Source organism: Suricata suricatta, chromosome 10 (genome assembly GCF_006229205.1).
Source record: "Suricata suricatta isolate VVHF042 chromosome 10, meerkat_22Aug2017_6uvM2_HiC, whole genome shotgun sequence".
NCBI classification, from domain to species: domain Eukaryota; kingdom Metazoa; phylum Chordata; class Mammalia; order Carnivora; family Herpestidae; genus Suricata; species Suricata suricatta.
The window spans coordinates 94,894,448-94,917,019 of NC_043709.1; the positions used below are offsets into that span (position 1 = coordinate 94,894,448).

Genomic DNA, 22,572 nt, shown 5'->3' on the forward strand with positions numbered 1-22,572 from the left:
GGTGTTCAATCATGTTAAGTCTCTGAACTCATTACATTTTTGTAAACTATCTCCTGTGATGGTTGCTAAAGCGATATTTCCAGTCACTTCTTTTACCAAAAGCCCCATTGCCAATTTCTGAGTAAGGCATCACTACTGCTGACATGGAGATTCTGAAGACAACACACATGTGTAGAAAAGATATTTCTCACTAGTGCAAATATGACCTCTATTTGCTAAAGAACCTACTGGAATGAATGTTTCTGATATTTTAGGTACTTATTGCACCATTAACAGAAAGGGAAACTGCTCTATTAGCATTTGCATAGTTTTTGCAACCTATCACTGAGAGAAGCAGGAGTGTTGAGCCAGAGAATTTTCTAATTAATATGCATTTACTCATGTATATATTGATATTTAAAACATTAACAATAAAATAAAATAATGAAGAAAATGCAGGGGGAATTAAATTAAGAGGTACAAACTTCGAGTTACAAAATAAGTAAATCCAAGAGGTGAAAAGTGCAGTACAGGGAATAGAGTCAATAATTTTGTAATCACTTCGTGTGGTGACAAAGAGTGACTACACTTATTGTGGGGGGCACTGTGTGATGTATGGAATTGTCAGATCCCTGAAACTAATATAATATTATATAGGCTCCAATAATAAAAATTTGAAGAAAAAAGAATTTTGCTGAATACAGTATACTTTAATAGCTAGTTTATTCCATAAACATGGCTTCCAAAAACAAAGTTTTATTGGTAGAGAGGAGAAATAAAATCCAAACAGCACTTCCAATTACTACAGTAGCATTTTTAGGAGTCTGACGGTCAGAACATGCTACTGGAATAAGCAAAAATCAAGCATTCAAGTATTTGACTGCAAAAAAGACAGGTAGCCTGAATTATAGTCACATCACATTCAATATATGAGCCATGGCACATCTGGTCTACTGTGTAGGAAATAAAATTGATGATATGAAATAAAATAAAATAAAAACACCAACAAATACTATGTGCCATGCACCCTTCTAAGTACTTTGTAAATAACTCATTTAATAACTGCACTGATCTCAGACATATTTTTCATTCCTTCAGTGGCTCTTTGATCTACCTTCAAACTTGCATCCGACCCCGTGTATCTGTCTTAGTCTCTCCTGGGCTTTTAATCATCTATAAAATCCCGTGAGATTTATTCAAAGAAAGAATTGTACATGAACAGGTACTGCAGGCCCAGGACCTAAAACATACGAAAAGACAAGTTATTGTCAATGAAGAAACTGCTATAGCTTCTTCTGTGTGACAAATTGTTAGATTCTGTTAAAATGGTTCTAAGTATGCAGAAAAGGGGGTGAGGGAGGAAAGTTCACGTGCCAGCTCTGATCCTCAAATAGTTCCTGCCACATCCCAGAAACAGTGACATGAGAGCAGCGACTGTATGTGTTTTGCCCAGTTCTGTATCTCCAGGTCCCAGAATTATGCCTAAACCACAGCAGATTTTTTAAGCTTATTTATATATTTTGAATGAATGAGAGAGAGAGCATGTGGAAGGTGGGGAGAGAGACACAGAGAGAGAGAGAATCCCAAGCCGGATTCCCCAGCATAGAGCTCGATGCAAGGCTCAAACTCAGGAATCATGAGATCATGACCTGAGCCAAAGTCTGCCACTTAACCAACTAAGCCACCCAGGCACCCCATCACAACAGTTTTTTTTTTAAAGTAACTATCTGTTTAATGAATAAATATATAAATAGAATCAGGTGATAAGCAGATTTATAAAAATTGAATGACATTTAAAAATCCACTGATGTCCTATTCAACAGAATTGTCTCAGCATGAAGATTATTGTATCAGTGGAAGACTCTAATGTGAACAAGGGACACAAAGAATCTGGAAAAATAACACATAGCTAAATGAGATGACAATACAAAGGGAGGATATTTAGCATTCAAAACCAGCCTTTAATTGATCCCAATCCGATGACCCTTTCCTTCCCTTCCTCAGCCTGCTAAACGTGAGGTGTCACAAGTCAGTAGTTTCAAGTGTCCAGTTCTGGGTTTTTGTTTTTTTGGGGTTTTTTTTTTTTGGTCAGGCCCATAAACTAGAATGGATTACAGAACCCCTTTAATATTCATTTTCATTATCTGAAAAGGCAAAATGCAATGAAGTCACTTACTGGAAATAAATTGTAAGAATGGTTTAATGCATAAACATGAAAATACTTTTACCACCTAATAAGCACTCAAAAACTTTAAGATATATATACATATACAATGTATGTGTATATATAATGTAGTGTGTGTATATGTGTGCGTGTGTGTGTGTAATGGACAGGGCCATTAATTATATTAAGTTTGGAGATTAACATTTATTGAGAAGAGTGTCTGGATTCAGATATGACCCTGGCACTTATGGTCAGACCTCACCATCAGCTCAGTGTATTTACTGTGCAGAATATTTCCAACCGCAGACCTGCTGTTGTTCAAAATAACATTTAACACTTACACTGGGCTTGATATGACCATACAGCCTTGGGGTGGTGAATACATATTGGGCAGAAGAAATAACATTTCTGATAAAAAAAAAAATGAGGTACTACAAAAGATACTGGGAATTAAAACAGTTCACCTGGAAAAGGAACAGAAGCTAAAGCTGAGGAAGAGACAAAAAGACCAAAAGTGAGGTGTGCAAGCTTCGGTGTGGAGATCACTGTCACTTTAATGTCATTGTCTGTGTCATTATCATTTGGGCAAAGGAGGCCACAGGAAATGACACTGAATTCGGAATTATGACAGCATTTGCCTATTAGGAAAGGAGGAAGGAAGAGCAAAGAGCCAAACACAAAGAAAAATAACATGAAGATCAGAAATCATTGATTAGACTGTAAATACTGGAGTTGTATTGAATATGAGGTCTTTTTATTTTTAACCTAGAAAATTTTTCTGATAGAATGCTACTGGGAGCATATATTGTAGATGGAAAAGGTGAATAAGTAAGGACCCAGAAAACCAACACTTAAGCTGCTATCAAGAAATAATACAGTTTAATAGTTAAATAAAAAGGTTATTTGGGTGCCTGTTTACATAAAACTTTGTGAAGAGAATCGTTTCTGAGTTCCTCTTGCACCATTATCATGACAAAACACTGGAACAGAAAGTTTTCAACATGGACAGTCCATTTACATGAGAGGAAAAGAAAGTCTATGGCAAAAAGAAATGAAGACAAAAGGTAAATCTTTCATAATTTTGCTGAGTATTTTAAAAATAATAAACCCACGCTTAGCAATCAGTAGCAAGACATCGTACTTAAATATCCATTTTAGCAAGAGCATGGTCTAAACGTAAGTACTTATTTCACAAATGGTGGCAAAATTTTTTTGAAAGTGAGAAAAATGTCATTCTAATTCAGGTTAACACATGACATCACTGTCACAGTATACTGACAACACCAAAATAGCAGAGAGAGAGAGAGAGAGAGAGAGAGAGAGAGAGAGACGGAGACATAGAAATCAAGCAGAATAGATCAGAGGTTGTTCTTTTTTATACAGTGGCTTCCCACCATTTCTTTAAAGAATTAGAACTGAAAATTAAGTGATGTGTAAAATGCAAATATAGTCCCTAATTCTGTATCCAAGTTCCTTCGAGAGAAATGTATTTTAAGAGTCACAATTTTGTCTTTTACAATATAATTTGTGCATAATCACATATAAATAAACAATACCAGTGGAATTTGGTGGTTCACAGCCAATATTTCCACAGCAAAATATAGAACACAAAAACCATAATCAACTTAGTTCAAGTTTGTGGAGCCAGACTAAGAAAAATATTTTGTTTGATACATATTTGGCTTTTAACCTTGTAGATAAGTGAGTGGGAACTTGGATCTCTCATGTCAGTATATGCATTAAAGTCTACTCAGTTCTTTCTTCAAAAACTTTTTTTTCTAAAATCTTTTCCCTTCCTGTGCCTTGGATGCTCCGAGCACAGATGCTCAACTGAGCGTCCAACTTTTGACCTCAGCTCAGGTCATGATCTCACAGTTCATGAGTTCTAGCCCCACACTGGCATCTGATCTGATGGCCTGCTAGGGATTCTGGCTCTCCTTCTCTCTGCCCCTCCCCCACTCGTGTGTGGACATGCACACGCAAAATAAGCAAATAAACATAAAAAATAAAATCCTTTCCCTTCTTACCAGACCCTTCCATATGCAGCTCCATATTGATAATTTATCTGAGAGACCCTAGCCACATATTACAGTAAGGAGTCTGACATAGATTGGACAAGATACATTTACTGTCTTTAGAGCATATTGTGCTAACACATCATACTTTTATTTGGATATGAAAAGCATCTGTCCCCAAATACTGTCATTCTATGCCTAGGTAGATCAGGTTTCTTCCAGATCTGTGTCAATCATTTTTCTCTTTGTCCTTCTTCGCCTTTCCTTGCTCTGTTCATATTTCAGGGTGCTGATTCATGCAAAATGCATTTCACAGTTTCCAACCGGCCAACTCGGTTCCAGTTAGGTTCAGTCCATGGGAGCTTGATATTTGGAAGGTAGGAAGAGGGGAGAAGCCTGGTGTTTTTTTTTCCTGTCTCTGCTTCAGGCTTTATCTCTTGCCATGTGGTTTTAACTCCTGCCAAACAACAATGGTTTCCTCTTCCCAGCTCCTACCAGGCACCACCCACTGATGGTGGATTAGAAGCCACAAACCATGATGGCTTCCACTTGTCACCCTGTTGCTCTGGGGAGCCCTCTTCATCCCTCAGTCCCTTCAGCTCTAGGAACAGTACCAGCTTTCTGTTTTGATCATCTCTGTGTTGTCTTCTTTCCCCTATTACCTTTTAGGCTCTCCAATTGCTAATAAAAATGTTCCTTAATAAATTCCCTCCATTTAATGATCTGGCATCGGTTTTATTCACCTCCTTGACCCTCACCAGCACACTCCCCTACTTCAAACAAGATCCAAACTATTTGCCCCACCTTCACTTCCCAGACTATTCCTTGGCTTTCCTTTCCTGCTTCGTTCTTCGGCTGCTCCATTCACAATGCCTTCTTGCTCTTCCCCAAAGCATACAATCTTACATCAGAGCTTCTACATTGTTTGTATAGTTCCTTGCCCAAATATTGTAGAGATGCGCCCCTTCATGTCCTTCAGGCCTACTCAAATATCACTCCTTTTGGGTGTGACTGCCTCTCTGACCACACTTTCTAAATTTGTGCCTACGTCATTCCATATGATCTACAATATTCTTGCAGCAGTTAAATTAGCCAAAGTTCCTTCATTGGAGCAACAATCGAAATTCAAAATCTAAGGCCATTCAATATTTTAAGTCCATTCTTATAGGTAAATTTTATGTTAACAGTATGTTTTTATTGAATGTCTATAGACACTTTATAGATAGATAGTTACTTGATTATGTAAAACTGATGTTTATTAAGATTATAGGCAATGTTAGAGAAAATAGTTTGATTTTAATAAATTGAATAAACAAAATAGGGACATGAAACCATCAGAGGCATTAGTTCTTGAATCGACAGGAATCTGGAAGATTAGAATCAAAAGAAATTATAGATTGTTAATATTTTTTAAAAATCTATTTATTTTGGAGAGAGAAAGACAGAACGTGAGCAGGGAGGGACAAAGAGAGAGAGATATAGAATCTGAAGCAGACTCCAGGCTCTGAGCTGTCGGCACAGAGCCTGATGCTGGGTTCAAACTCACCAACCTCAAGATCATGACCTGAGCCAAAGTCAGATGTGTAACTGAGCCACCAAGATGCACCTAGATTATTAATATTTTTAACCGAATTTAGATTAAAAGGCCTATACTTGTGTGCTACTCAGTGTCACTCAGGGTTCCAAAGTCCTGTTCATACAAGCAAAACAAGTAAAACTATTCAGATGCTGCCTGTGTAAATTTAGGATCAAGATTTATCTCAATTTGCTTTAGACTTGAAATGCAGTTTTATTCTTTAACTGCTCCTTTGGCATCTCTAATAATGTAAGAAATTCTCAGATCATGGCATTTTGTAATTATCATCACTCATAAGAACATGCCATTTCTGCAATTCAAATTTTCAATTCTGTACAATAGCAAAGTTATGGAGGGGTGCCTGGGTGGGTCAGTCGGTTAAGCATCTGACTCCTCATCTCTGCTCAGGTCATGATCTCACAGCTCGTGATTTCAAGCCCCACATAAGGCTCTGCCCTGACAGTGTGGAGCCTAGTTGGGATTTTCTGTCCCCCTCTCTCTCTGCTCCTCCCCCACTGTTCTCTCTCTCTCAAAAATAAATAAATTCAAAAATTTAAAAATAAAATTATAGAATGTAATGCAAATTTAAAATTGTTTTCCTTCTTACAGCTTCAACTGAACTCAGACCAGAAACACACCCCAGAACAAGTGGTGTATCTGACTTCTCTCTTCGTCTCCGCAGTCTCGGGCAGTTCCTGGAGAAACTTCCATGAAGCCCTATACTGTGGCTCCTGTGACATGGGTCATTAACCTCCACTGAGTTGTGGTCCTGTCCTGACTCTTCCCTGCAACTGAAGACCCAGTGTGTCCCATGAGGGGCTAGACATCCAAAGGAGTTTTATATGGTTAATATCAAAGTTGCAGCAGGGCTGAGTGTGTCATGCCTCACACAGCTTCTCATCTATCGGCATTTATGACCTATGGCTGCATCAGCCCAATTTCTGGTTCCATGATTACCTTGCCTTCCCTTCTGTACTCAAACCTCCTTCCGCCTCCCTCTTCTGCAAATACTTGTGGTGACACTTCACACCCACCTGGAAAATCTAACATATTCTCCCTGTCTCAAGATTTTTACCTTCATCACCTCTGCACAGTCCTTTTGCCATAGAAGGCAATATTGATAGTTTCCAGTGATTGTGACCTGGGTGTTTTGGGAGTCTTTTTTCAGCCTACCACAGAACCCAAGATGCTCCCGGTTGCCTCATGCCCCTACCTGGACCCCTTTTAGCTCACAAAAACCACTCAGCAGTTTAATTCCAGTATTGCTGAAGTGCCATGTGTTTTCAATGAATCTGAAACATAAGTTACTCTGTCTATGTCACTTGGGCTATTTCTGTCACATAGGCTACTTCAGTGGCAGGATGCTAACATCTTTCATTCAAAACATCATGCCTGCATCCATTCTCCATGTTTCTTTGCTGCATTCTATGCTCCTAGAAGCCGGACCCTAACAACTGCATCAGTCAGGCATCCTTGCCCTCTGGCTTCTGGCTAATTTCCACCACTGGAGACATTGGCAGGAGATCAGAAGGTGACAGGAAAAGGTAGACCAATTATTTAATTCTTCGGTTCCCTCCTTGGCTAATCAGGTCCTAGGAATGGCTAATGTCTGTTCTTGTGAACTCCTGGCATCCTTCTGCCACTCAGCAGTGAAGCCCAAAGTGATCATTATCCTGATGCCCTCCACAGCATTGCCTAGGATATGCAAAGCTTTAAAAAAAATTACGTATTTTATTCATTGAGAAATAAAAACTGAGTTCTCATAAAATGCTCTGTGGTAGTTTTCTACAATAGTGGCAGCTACAAAATATTTTCCATATAATTACTAAATAAATAAACCATTTGTATTCTGATATGGCATAGTGGTATTTTTTTTTTTCCAGAAAGGATATGAGAGTTTCTTTAGCATTTAACCCAGTGGTTATTTTTAGTTTATGCACCATGTGTCTGGTCAATACGCTCTAAGCAGTAAAGCTGTTGGTGACGCGTCTACTCACTGTCCGCCCCTGCGTACAGAACATTTCCAACCACAGTGTTGTTAGCACTGGAGAGGGCATTTTGCACCTAAACCACAGTTGATGTTTTTGTAATGACTCTTGGGGATCCTAAGGCAGGTTATCGGAAAAAAGAATGAAGTTTCTGATGAAAAATAAGATTCTGTGTAAAACCTGTGTACCTGGCCAGGAAATAGTAGATTTAGCAGAGAAGGAAATCAAGACTGGGATTTACAAGTTTGGATGTGGGGATCACAACCTCTGTAACTGTCACATCAGCATCATTATGAGTCGGACATGCATCATTACAAGTAACAACATTCGCTTCAGAATCATGGCAGGATTTTTCTTCAAAAGAGAATGGAGGGAGGAAAGAAGAGACACTAAACAAAGTGAAATAACATGCGGCTAGAAAAATCTTTGCTATAATGAAAATGAGATATAACATAAAGATGAAAGAGATCTGTGATGCAAATCCTACATACTACTATGTAAATGTTCAAGTCATGTTCTAAATATGTATTTCTTGGGAATTTCTTCTCACTTAGGGCTATTTAGGTAACATAGTTTGTAAAGAGAAATAGTGAGAAAGTAAATGAATGTAAGAACCCCTGTCATACTGTCAATTTATATAAAAACACTATCTTTTATCTGAAGCTTTCTTAAAAAAATAAATTGTGATGGATGAGAAAGTTTTCAGAAAATACATTCAGGCTTTCATATTAGAGAAACAGAAAGCTAAGCTAGACCGTGATAAAAATAATTTCTGAAATAAGTAGAATAGCCATGGTTTGCTTAATATATTGAAAGAAGCAATTCATTTTTAGCAGTCAGTAACAAAAACTCTATACTTATGTGGCAGTGTTAGGAAAAATGTAATTTAAAACTAAAGACTTACTTTGCCAATCAATAGTGCTGAGAGCTTATAAATCCATGGTTATCGTGAATGAAACACAGCCTGAACAGATGCGCAGAGAAGAAACAATGTCAGATCGAAAATAAAGAGGAATGAAAACATCATTATTTCAGGCATTGTTGTAAAATATATATTATATGGACCAACAGGAGGTGAAAAAGATAGACTCAGCCGCTTCTTTTGTGTGTTTGAGGAGGACATACCAACGTTTAACAATACCAGATACCTGTGGAAGGTAGACAGCATGGAGATTCATCACATACTTTAAATATTAGCCATTTTTGAATGACTTTACAATTAAATGTGCACCATTGTCAAATTGCAAAGGGTCTGGAAAGCTAAAAACTTGACACAGATTTTTTTCAAATTTGAGACCAAAACAATGTGGCCAGAGTTGGCTCATCAGACTGGAATAGTAACACTATGTGTAGAAAAGTGGTGACAGCAAAGAGGTATTACTGATAAGTCCAATTGGAGATCAAGTGTCTGAAGTAGTTAATCTGCCAGGAGTGGGCAGGGCAATGCCCTTTGTGTGGCCATCTTCTCCAATAGAAAACGATAGGATCAGTTTCTCCAGGGATTACCAGTCTGGCATGCAGTAGTAGCTCTTGATTCACAGAGTCCGATACTGTGTGCCAGTCTGTGATTGTCCCTATGTTGTATCCAGTATGAAGATGCATCCAGGCAACAATGGTAGCAATCAGACAGCACAGATTTAATCATCAGCTTGATGTGGATCTTTCTTATCAGAAACTATGTGCATCTGCATGAGAGACATAGACAATTAAATCAGTAGTTGCAGATTCTTTCTAGTTTATGGCCCAGAAGAAGTGACTTAAGGGTCCCCCGGGGGTATGTTTACAAATTTAGACTATACACATAGGCCACTGGCAACAATCCATTTATGAGTCAACAAAAAACAAAATAAAATTTATCCAGAGGAATATTTGCCAGAGGCCTGTTCCAGCTGGTCCAGGGCTCCCTGAAGGGGTAGCGGCAGACGGGAAAATTAAGAGAGATTCACGCAGTTTCTTTCTTGGTTCAGCCTGGCATCATCTTCTTCCTCCTATCATCTCCTTTTTATCATCTCCTCTCTCGCCAGGTTTTGGGCCTTTATTTACAGACTTATTGTAAGGTTTAATAGATGGAGGCAGAGATGGGAGGACAAAGAGACCACGTTATGGAGCCAAGAAGACCTTTATTGGGATCTGCAATTCCTGGGGGAGGTTCCGTGACTCTGGAGCGGGGAATCAGGGAAGTCGCGCCTGATATGAAAGAGCAAGGTGTTTTATGGGTGCAGAAGTTCCGGGTTTGAGCTCAGGTGGGCTGATAGCCATGTAGGGTCTTCTTTGGACGGTGGCAGGATTCAATTGGCTGTTCGCTTCTGTGGGGAGGGGGATGCTGGAATTCCATGGTGAGGCATTACAGTTTGAGATAGTCCAGATTGAGAGTGGGGGTCGTCAGTCCTGGTGGCGCCTGGATCTGTTATCTGGCCTGCAATAAAATGGCTGCTGGTGCTTTTCAAATGGCTCGGGTCATCCCAGGTCTGCAAGTGGGGGTTGTCAGTGCTCACAGCTCTCCACAGCAAAGTGGCCGCTCAGTTGCTTTCCCATGGCAACTCTTACACTTATGACATCTAAAAGTGGAATTTTTACAAATAATTCTCAGTGATAAAGATGCTTTGAAAAGGGTGCAGAAACAGGTTTTACAGAGGCATTTCTTCAGAACTACTCTAATTACAATGAGGTAACTTACACATCATAGGATAACAGGACATTCTCAGTGAAAAGCACATAACATACACATTTGTTTGAACCAGTAGTAAATCTTACAACTAAGAAGATAGCAGGATGTTTTCAGTGAGAAGCAGATAGCAAACACATTTTATAACAATGATGCTAAAATTCAGGTATGGACAGGGCTAGGAGGCATTCTATTTGGCTCACAAGAGGAAGAATATATTCGTGGTGGTTAGTAAGTAAACATAAACCTTTTGTCAACCTTGTTCTTTGATGTTGAAGGTGTAAACTCCATAGGTGCCCTAGATGAGCCCGCCTTTGCATATGAGTTTAAGTTGTAACTACTCTTACCTATCCTCACAATGGGCACCAAATTAGCATACGTATGCCCAGTACTTATGCCTGGTTCTTGTTTGTTTCTATTTCCTAAGTTAGGCTTTTTATCTACAGGCCAGGGTAAACATTATCTTTGTGTTCTTTAAGCCCTTTTATTTTCACGTTTTAAGTTTGTGAAGCTCAATAGAAGAGCCTTTAGACAAACATCTGCAGTGTTTTGTTTAACTTCCTCTTTATAGAAGTGGTGATATGCTTCTTCCCATGAGGTTTCTGGTGAATATCCGTCTGATTTGGAACATTGTGAGGCTTAATCAATAGCAACAGGGTAAATTTTACATAAGCAATCAGTTAACAGGAGATGCCAGCTTCAGTCACCTGTGGCAGGAGCTGTGCTATGGTCTACCATTTCCTTACTGTGACTGTGTCATCCAGCAAGGCCGGTGCGGCTCCCAGCAAATATTAGCGAGTACAATGAGAATGGCTTTGAATTCTGCCAATTGCATGTAATGACCATGTCAGCTTTCAATTCTGTATTGACCACACTATGCCAATCTAGGCGCATCAGTATCAGACTTCATATAGCCAAGGCATCAGTGAGCAGGATCTAGTATTTGGGGAACCTCTGTGACTCAAGAGACACAGGGCATTCATCACTTTTCTTCAGGTGATGAAGTTGGGGATAAAGTTTCCCCAAGGGCTAGATATAACTTTTTCAATTAAATAGAAGACACTGGGGTGCCTAGGTGGCTCAGTCAGTTGAGTTGACTTCGGCTTAGGTCATGATCTTTCGGTTCATGGGTTCAAGTCCCACATGGGGCTCTGTGCTGACAGCACAGAGCCTGGAGCCTGCTTCATATTCTGTGTCTCCCTCTCTTTCTGCCCCTCACCTGCTCACACTCTTTCTTTCTCTCAAAATAAATAAACATTTTTAAAAAAGAAGAAAGAAATAAAGACACTACTAGAACCAAGTTATCTGTGTTCTTGAATATAACATTTCCATTTGAGAAGGAAGGCTTGTTGTGTTCTTCTCACACTGCTATTGTTAAGTCACCCCAAAATAGGACTGTCAGGCCAAGGAGTCACAAGACCCCAGGAATCAAATGTTCAATTTTCATGAGAAAAAATTATTTAAAGCAAATCCATAGCTGTTTTTCCAAAAGAATGCCAGGCCTAGCCATGCTAGGGAGATGATAAATCTAAATTCACAAAGGACATCTTCTGATGGACACTTCTTTTGCTAAAAAGGCTCTATTCAGCAAAACCATCCATTGTAGATAGTTGTACTTCCGAGGGATAATTAAGGTCATGCGACCACAAAGGCACCATGTTAGAGCTAGCTGGATTGCTTCCAATAAGCACACAAAGTACGTTGATATGCAGTTGAACCCATCAGGTAGAATGCCCATTACTTTCTGCAACCATGTAAGATGTCATGTGTCCTTATTGGAGGTGGGAGCAGACATGAAGAGACAGCAGTGTTTCTTTGACTTCTAGAAAAATTAAGTATTGTGAACCAACCCTTGTTGCCCCAGGAAACTTTAATTTTTGAATTTTGTGGGGGTTTATCAGTACCCCTTTCACTCCCCAATGCTGGTAGAGGTATGATAACACTGTAGCCAGGACTGTTTATGCCAAATCTTCTGACTTGCCAACCAAGAGAGCATCATCTATGTTGTGAATGCTTTGGATGTTGATTTGTAAAGATATGCCTTATAAATCTTGATTTACACCTCGCCCCCATACACACAGATGAGTATGCTAGTGCCAAATGCCAGGGAGTCTGTCCCTCTAGAATATCTCTGCAGGGGTTTCTTCTGATCAAGGGAATCCTTCTCACAGTGATGAGATGGAGAAGTACAAGCAAAAAATACATCAATTTTGTAGAAGCAACAAAAATAGTATATTGAATTGTCCCCAAAGTCCCCACCTCCAAGATTTTGTTAACCTTGCTTTCCCACTGTGAATCCTGCCAAACTCCATCAGCTGAATCTAGGCTGTAATCTTTCTCTGTAAGATTTGGTGGACTGACGACATGGGTGACTATCAAACAGAACCTGATTAGGTGTGATTTAATATGCAATAATTTATAAACAAAAAGGATATTCTATTTGGTGTCTGTGTTAAAGAATTCCATGAAGAATTTATTGAGTGTAGGGAAAGAAGAATATTAGCTAATATGTCTATAAAACCAAAGCCATTGATTTTAAATGGCTCTGATTGAATTTTTGAATATTCAAATTTTTATACATACAGGAATCCATAATGAGTAATAAGTGTTTGCTGTGGTTATGCATACATATGTGAGGTTTTGTATTATTTTACTTATATATTTTTTTTTATTTAAATTTTTTTGTTACTCAAAAAAAACCTTCTTTTTTGGTTTATTTGTTTTTGGTTTAGCTTACTGATTCTGTGCTTGTGCTTTCAATTCTTTCACAATGATTTTTTTGGCTCCTTCAAAAAGGAAGCACACTTGATCCTGTCATGAACACATTTAGCACATATGGAACCATCATAGGTCATGCTGATGTGTTTTTTTCATTTTAAGATTTGGTTTGAGTTTTATTTATTTATTTATTTTGGGTTTTGGTTTTTTTTCTTTTTCTTTTTCTTTCTCTTTTCTTCTTCTTCTTCTTCTTCTTTTTTTTTTTTTTTTTTTTGGAGAGGGAGAAAGCATGTGCGATGGTGGCAGAGAGAGACAGAGAGAGAGAGAATCCCAAGGAGGCTCCATGCTGTCAGCACAGAGCCCAACATGGGGCTCGAACCCACAAACCATGAGATCAAGACCTGAGCCAAAACCGAGAGTTAGACGCTCAACTGAGCCACCTAGCACCCTAACATGTTTTATTCATTCTAGACCACCTCATAAGAACTTTAGGTCCCACAGCACAAAGTCCTTGAAGTCACCCTTGGCACATACCACAGGTGGATTTGGTGCTTTCCCAATCTTCTTGGTATAAAGGTAAATGACTCTATTACCAGGGGTTTGGGAGAGCCTCATCTTGTTACAGACTGTATTGTCAGAAAACTTCCTATGGTATGTCAAATGCTGGACCATTCTGAATGCCTATAGGCACTGTCCCCTTTAATTTTTATTATTTGCCTTTAGTTTTGGTGTTTGTCTTTCTCTGACTGGCTTACTTCACTTAGCATTATACTCTCTAGACCTATCCATGTTGTTGCAAGTGCCAAGATTTTACTCTTTTCTATGGCTGACTACTATTCTATTTTATGTATATGCCACATCCTCTTTACATTGCAAATGGCAATATTTCATTCGTATCATTTTTAATGGCTAAATGATATTCCATCATATATATGGAATATATATATGTATATATATTTGGTCATATATATGAATGTCACCTCTTCTTTATCCATTCATCTAATGATAGATACTTAGACTCTTTCCATAATTCAGTTATTGCTGGAGTCCAGCTCCAGCAGGTCCAGGGCTCCCTGAAGGATGGACGGTGTTGGTAAAAGCGAGCAGAGAACCTCGACTTCTTTCTGCTCACCAGGCAGGCATCTCTGCACTGACCGAAGAGTCAGCTTTATTTATGGAAAAAAATGTATGGGGTACAAAACAGGAGTGGCAATTGCCTTAGGCAATGATTTCTGATGATAAATTCTTTGGTATGTAAAAATTTCCCAGAACATAGATTGGTAGAAGACTCACGCATAATCTTTATCAATAGTGATTGAAGTAGGTGACTAGATACTTACCACATGGGGAAGGAAGGTATCTTTAGCATTCAAATACAAGGCAATGTTTTTAGCATAACAAAGGCAAGAATTAGTTCTTTTTTTGAGCAGGGATCAATAGCCTGTTTTTTGAGGGGAAGAAAAACAGGTTTTCTCGGGAAATGTAATATTTGTTCCTATAATCACAAAAGAAGAAAATCCTATAATAAGTTTTTTCATAAGGTACAATTCACATATTTTTAGCATAAAAAGGCAAGTCACTCCTGATATCAGTCAGGCGCCTTGGGGGTCGGTGCTCAAGCAGAAATTGAGTGGGGGTTGAGTGGGGGTAGATACCTGTTGCCATCGGTCAGTGGGAAGCCTTGCAAACTGGCCTTACTTCAGAGATGGCTCCCAGCAAGCTACTGTTGATAGCGCTGCTATAAACATAGGGGTGCATATATCCCCTCTGGATTAGTGTTTTTGGATTCCTTGGGGAAAAATGCAGTAGTATGATTACTGGATCCTAGGGTAGTTTTATTTTTAATTTTTTAAGGAACCTACTATTTTCCATAGTGGCTGCACTAGTTGCATTCCCACCAACAGTGCAAAAGGGTTCTTCTTTACTTCCTCACCAACATCTGTTTTTTCTTTGTTTGTTTGTTTGTTTGTTTGTTTGTATTTTAGCCATTCTGGCAGATGTGAGGTGATATCTCATTGCAGATTTGATTGTATTTCCCTGATGATAAGTGTTGTTTAGGATATTTTCATGCCTCTGTTGCTCATCTGTATGTCTTCTTTGGAGAAATGTCTGTTAATGTCTCTGCCTATCTTTTAATTAGGTTATTTGTTTTTGGGGTGTTGAGTTTTAGAAGTTCTTTGCATATTTTGAATATGAACCCTTTATGATATTTGTAAATACCTTCTCCCGTTCAGCAGATGGTGTTTTAGTTTTGTTGTTTGCTTTGCTGTGTTTTTTACTTCAATGTAGTCCCAATAGTTTATTTCTGCTTTTTTTTCCCTTGCCTCAAGAGATAATCTGAAAAAATGTTGCTATAGCTGATGTCAAAGAAATTACTACCAGTGTTCTTTTCCAGGATTTTTATGGTTTGAGAGCTCATATTTAGGTTCTTCATCCATTTTGAGATTATTGTTCTGTATGGTGTAAGAAAGTGGTCCAGTTTCATTCTTTTGCATGTCACTGTCCAGTTTTCCCAGCACCATTTGTTGAAGGGATTGTCTTTTTCCCACTGCAAATTCTTGCTTTCTTTGTTGAAGATTAATTGACCATACAATTATGGATTTATTTCTGAGCTTTCTCATCTGTCCACTGATCCACCTGTCTATTTTTCTGCCAGTACCATATTGCTTTGATTACTATAGCTTTGTAATATAACTTGAAGTCTAAAATTGTGATACCTCCAATTTTGTTTCTCTTTTTCAAGATCACTTTAGCTATTTGGGGTCTTTGTGGTTTCATACAATATTAGCATTGTTTATTCTAGCATTGAGAAAAATACTACTAAAGGGATTAAATCTGTTGACTGCTTTGGGTAGTACAAACATTTTAACGATATTTCTTCTTCTAAAACATGAGCATAGAATGTCTTTCCATTTGTTTTTGTTGTCTTCAATTTCTTTCACCAATGTTTTCTAGTTTTTAAAAGATATGTCTTTCACCTCTTTGGTTAAGTTTATCACTAGCTATTTATTACCTTTGATGCAAATCAAATAGGCTTGTTTTCTTAATTTCACTTTCTGCTGCTTCATTTTTAGTTCATGGAAATACAGCAGATTTCTGCACATTGATTTTGTATCCTGCAACCTTACTGAATTCATTTATCAGTTCTAGTACTTTTTTGGCAGAGGCTTTAGGGCTTTCTTTTCTTTTTCTTTTTCTTTTTTTAGAAAGAAATAGAGAGAGTGCATGTGAGTACGGGAGAAGGGCAGAGAGAGAGAGAGAGAGAGAGAGAGAGAGAGAGAGAGAGAGAGAGAATCTCAAGAAGGCTCCACACTGTGCCTGGAGCCCAATACAGGGATTGATTCCCTGACCCGGGGATCATGACCTGAGGAGAAATCAAGAGTCAGATGCTCAGCCAACTCAGCTACCCATGTGCCCCTAGAGTTCACTAAGTATAGTATATCATCTGCTAATAGTGAAAGTTTTACATCTCCCTTACCAATTTGGATACCTTTTATTTCCTTTCATTGTCTGATTGCTGTGGCTATGAATTTCAGAACTATGTTGAATAAAAGTGGTGAGAGTAAACATGCTTGATCCTTGTCTCATTCCTGACCTCTTTTTTTTTTCTAGTGAGTGTGATGTTCACTGTGCCTTTTTCATAAAAGGTCTTTACTATATTGAGGTATGTTTCCTCTAGACCCACTTTGTTGAGGGATTTTATCATGAATGGATATTGTTCTTTGTCAAATGCTTTCTCTGTATCTACTGAAATGATCATATGGTTTTTGTTATCATTTATGTTATTGATGTGATGTATCACATTGATTGATTTGCAAATATTGAACCACCCTTGCATCCCCAAAATAAATCCCATTTGATTGTGTTAAATGATTTTTTAAATGTATTGTTGGATTCAGTTTGCTAATATTTGGCTGAGGATTTTTGCATCTATGTCATTCAGAAATATTGGCCTGTAGTCTTCTTTTTGTGTGGTGTCCATTTCTGGTTCTGGTGTCAGGGTAATGCTGACTCCATTGAACGAATTTGGAAGTTTTCTTTCCTTTTCTTTTTTTTTTTTTTTTTTTTTTGGAAAAGCTTGGAAAGAATAAGTATTAAGTCTTCTTTAAATGTTTGGTAGGACTTACCTGTGAAGCCATCTGGTTCTGGAACTTTGTTCATTGGCAGTGTTTTCATTACTAATTCAATTTCATTGCTGGTAATAAGTTTGTTCAAGTGTTCTGTTTCTTCCTGCATCTGTTTTGGTAGGTTTCTAGGAAGTTATCCATTTCTAAGTTTTCCAGTTTGTCGGCATGAGGCTTTTGATATTTTCTTTCAATCCTTTGTATTTCTGTGGTGTTGATTGTTATTTCTCCTCTTTCAATTCTCATTTTGTTTATTTCTGTTCTCTCTCTCTTTCTGTCTCTCTCTCTTTCTGATTCTCTGTGTCTGTTTCTCTGTGTTAGGAAAGTTGGCTATCTCTCTTTGCTCATGAAAGTCATAAGCAGTGGGCCACCTGGGCGGCTCAGTCAGGTGAGCATTGACTTCAGCTCAGGTCATGATCTCATAGTTCGTGGGTTCTAGCCCCGCATCAGGCTCTATGCTGACAGCTAGCTCAGAGACTGGAGCTTGCTTTGGATTCTGTGTCTCCCTCTTTCTCTGCCCCTCCCCAGTCATGCTCTGTCTCTCTCTGTTTCTCAAAATAAATAAACTTTTTAAAGAAAAATTTTTTTAAATAAAAAGAAAGTAGTGGGCAGTATGCACTTTCAACAAGTTGGCACTGCTCCTTTGCCAGAAGGGATGTGCCTCCACTTCCAATGCCAGCGGGGTCACTTAGCAAAGCACTCAGCAATGTACATGCAGGTGGGGCACAGTTTTAACAAGGTGCACACATCCTCTGCAAGAGGTGATCAGCCTCCCTCAGTTCCCCACAAAGCATGAGGTCTGGAGACAAGGTGTTGACAAGATTTGCTCTGGTCTTCTGCGGAAGAGGACTCACATAACCAACGACAAAGCAAACTTGGCTGGGGTGGGTTTCGGTGTCAGCAAGGTAGGTAAAGGATTCAGTGCCCTGCTGTTTCCTGCAGGTGGCTGTGAGTATAAGATAGGGAGGAGATGAAGGAAATTGGCACTTACCAGCTTCTTTGTTCCTGGAGAAGTCTCTCAGCAAAGTCTTTTCCCTCTGGGACATGCTCTGTGATTGTGCATATATTTCCTTCCATAGCCTCTGGGGCTTTTATGCTTTTTCTCTGCTGGCCATTATGCTCTCTTTAAGGGTGAAGATTCAATGTCCTATCACATTTTGGGCTCTCCCAGAACAAAGCTGCTGATTTTTAAAGTTCCAGGCTTTAAGTCCCATCAGTTTTAAGAGCTCATGGAATTCAGCCCCTCTGGTTTTCAGAGCCAAACGCTATGGAGATTGTCTTCCCCATGCAGGTTCCCCAGAGTGAGGGTCTGTTTTTCTCCCTTCTCTGTGCCCAGGAGCCTACTTAGCTCCTCCCCACCCTTCCTACCCTCTTTGATGTGGCTTCTGCTCTATATTTAGTTATGGAGTTTGTTGTGCCGGGCTTCTGGTCATTTTCTGGGTTTTTTACACTGCTGTGAATGTGATCTAGTTGTATCTTTGGGACATGTGAGCTTAGGATTCTCCTACTCTGCATCTTTCCAGTTCTGTTAGGTTCTGATAAAAGAAAATGAGTCAGACATTAACAGACAATATTCCAATATAAATATAACTATAAAATATTATTTTTAAAACTCCAATATATTTGTTTATATACATGAGATTCTCAATTTAATTCCAAACTTTTTAAGTCTAATTTATCATTAAAAAAATCAGTAAGTCTGGGGAACCTGGGCAGCTCAGTCAGTTAAGCGTCCAACTTCGGCTCAGGTCAGGATCTCCCAGGTTGGGAGTCCAAGTCCCACATCGGGCTCTGTGCTGACAGCTTAAAGGTTGGAGCCTGCTGGAGATGTCTCCCTCTCTGCACCTCCCCCACTCGCTCTCTGACTCTCTCAAAAATAAAAAAAATTGAAAAAAACGTATGTTTAGTTTGTGAAAAAGAACTTTATGTCTCTTACTTCTTAGTCTGCTACCTTTAATGAAAATGTATTTTTAAAATAACCATTAGTCACATTAACGATAGTTTTGAGATTTGGGGGAAACTCATGATTTACATTATACTAAAGTTATTAAAGTAACATTATATCAAAAGATATTATTTTCAGGGCACATGGGTGGCTCAGTCGGTTGGGCATCCGACTTCAGCTCAGGTCATGATCTCACGGTTCGTGGGTTCGAGCCCCGTATCGAGCTCTGTGCTGACAGCTAGCTCAGAGCCTGGAGCCTGTCTTCAGATTCTGTGTCTCCCTCTCTCTCTAACCCTCCCCTGCTCATGCTGTCTCTTTTTCACTCTCTCTAAAATAAATAAAAACAGTAAAAAGTTATTTTAATATTATTTTCAATTAAAAGCACAATCCTTACTCTGCTTTGGATTCCATGTACCTGATCTATTTATTGTCTACTATTGCCATGGAGGTTAACTAATTTGCTGAACTTCTAGTTGTTTGTCAGGAAAAGTGATGTTTTAATATACTGTGGCTTTTGGAAGGGGATTAAATTAGTGAATTCAGTAAGAGATCATATTTAGGAATCTAGTCAGTAGGGATTAAAGATCTTCACTTTTTTGAAATGCGCATTTGTTTGCTAAATCTAGCAACTATAACCATGGTCTTAGATAAGAGTGTAATTAAACTAAATCAGCTTCCCCCAGATCACCAAAGTGAAATTTTCCTTTTTTTTTTTAAACATTTATTCATTTTTAAGAGACAGAGAATGACTGGAGGAGGGGCAGAGAGAGGGAGAGACAGAGAATCCAGAACAGGTTCCAGGATCCAACCCATCAGCACAGAGCCGAACGCAGCACTCTAACCCACCAACCACAAGATCTGAGCCAAAGTTGGAGGCCCAGGTGCCTTGAAATAGTTTCCCTGACGCCAGGCGTCATGTGAATGTTCAGGTTGCATTAACAGCACTTCTCTGGTCAAAAGGTTTAGCAGGCCAAGACTTTATCTTATGTGGTTTTCTTTTCTTTCTTTTTTTTTTTTTTCAGTTTATGAGATATAATTTGTACATAACATCATATAAGTTCACGGTATAAGACATAATAATCATAATAATTCGTTGTATATATATTATGAAGTAACTACCATAAGTTTAGTCAACGTCAATCACTTAAACTAGTAACGAATTTTTTTTCTTAGAATGAGAACGTTTTTAAAAAATTTTTTTTGTCTTTATTTTGAGAGACAGAGACAGAGAGTCAGTGAAGGGACAGAGAGACAGGGAGACAGAGAATCCGAAACAGGGTCCAGGCTCTGAGCTGTCAGCACAGAGCCTGATGTGGGGCTTGAACCCACAGGCTATGAGATCATGACCTGAGCTGAAGTCAGACACCCAACCAACTGAGCCACCCAGGTGCCCCAGAATGAGAACTTTTAAGATCTACTCTCTAGCAACTTACAAATATATAATACAGTACTGTTAACTGAGGTCATAACACTATACATTACGTCTCCAGGATTTAGCTTATAACTGGAAGTTTATATATTTTGGTCACTTTCTTCATTATCCTACTCACCGTACTTCACATCTGGCAATCACAAATTTGATCTGTTTCTATGAATCTGCTTTTTGTGGTATGCTTTTTTTTTTTAATTTCACATGAGTCAGATCATACAGTATTATTTGTCGTACACTGTTTGACTTATTTCACTTAGGATAACCCCCCAAGTTCCCTTCATGTTATCTCAGTTGGTGGGATTTTCTTCTTTTAAGTAGCAGAACAGTGTTACATTACAGATAAGTACCATGTTTTATTTATTGATGGATGTTGTTCTATGTCTTGTTATTGTTTACACTGGCATGAATGTTATCTAGTTGTATCCATGGGACGTGTGAGCTGAGGGTTCTCCTACTCTGCATCTTCCTCAGAAGTTCTGTTAGGTTCTGATGAAAGAAAATGAGTCAGAAATTAACAGACAATATTCCAATATAAACATAACTATTGGAATTTTTTAAATTCTAATATGTTTGTTTATATATATTAGATTCCCAATTTAATTCCAATCTTTTTAAATCTAATTTATCATTAAAAAAATCTTTAAGTCTGGGGCACCTGAGCCCCAATGAAATAAATAAATAATAATAATAAATAATATTGCAATGAAAGGGGGAGCTATCTCTTCAGGATAGTGATTTAATTTCCTTTAGGTGTATACCCAGAAGTAGAATTGCTGGATGATATGGTAGTTCTATTTAATTTTTGAAGAGCCTCCATACTGTTTTCCACAGTGACTCTACCAGTTCACATCCCCAACAGCAATGCACAAGTTTCCTTTTCTCTACATTCTCATCAGCATTTCTTATTGCTTATCTTCTTGATTATAGCCATTCTTCTAGGTGTGAGGTGCTACCTTGTGGTTTTGATTTGCATTCCTTAATAATTAGTAATGTTGATCACTTTTTCATTTGCCTGTTGTCCATTTGAATATTGGGGGGAATATTTGTTTATTCAGTTCTTTGTCCATTGTCTAATTACTTGGGTTTGTTTGCTATTGAGTTCTATGAGTTCCTTATATATTTTGCATATCAACCCCTTATGAAGATGTTTTATTAATATTTTCTCCCATTTAGCAGGTTCTTTTTTCATTTTGCTGATTATTTCTTGTGCTGTGCAGAATCCTTTTGGTTTGATGTATCCCCCCTTTTGCTTTTGTGGATTCTGCTTTGTTGTCCTGAAAATTTTTGCCAAAATCCATGTAAAGTGTATTTATCTATTAAGTGAGGTTTTTGTAAATAACACATAATATTTATTATTTTAAAAAATTTTTTTGATGTTTATTTTTGAGAGAGAGAGAGAGAGAGAAAGAGAGTGTGAGCAGAGGAGGGGTAGAGACAGAGAGGAAGACACAGAATCCAAAGCAGGCTCCAGGCTCTGAGCTGTCAGCACAGAGCCTGACACTGGGCTTGAACTAATGAGCTGTGAGATCATGACCTGAGCCGAACCTACTCTCAAGAACCCCCCCCTCTTAATAGATAAAGATGAAATGGTAGAAAGTAAGAGATGAAAAAGTGTATGATGCATGCAATCAAATTAAAAGAATTATAGCTCTTAATATCTAATAAAATATACTTTACATGGATTTTGGTAAAGATTTTCAGGACAACAAAGCAGAATCCACAAAAGCAAAAGGGGGGATACATCAAACCAGACGCTCAACCTACTGAGTTGCCCCTAATTTTTGTTTAAGCCATGTGATAATCTTTATCTTTTTACTAATTCACCTTTATTGATGATTATTTTATTTTTATCAATATAATTTTGTGCTTTCTATTTGTCCTATTTATTCTTGAGTTTGTCACCTTCCTTTCTAGCTCATTTTGTGTTTTTCCATTTTTCTCAATCTGTATTTTATTCCCTAATTTC

At 38.3% G+C, this 22,572-nt stretch overlaps 1 long non-coding RNA gene across 1 annotated transcript in view; it reads right to left on the minus strand.

Moving 5' to 3' along the window:
* Positions 1-20,773: 20,773 nt before the first annotated feature.
* The window catches only part of LOC115304144, a 41,145-nt gene continuing 39,346 nt past the window's right edge, over positions 20,774-22,572 (minus strand). Inside the window, exon 6 of the long non-coding RNA XR_003914322.1 lies at positions 20,774-21,092. This is a non-coding gene — a long non-coding RNA (uncharacterized LOC115304144). The remainder of the gene's footprint in view (positions 21,093-22,572) is intronic.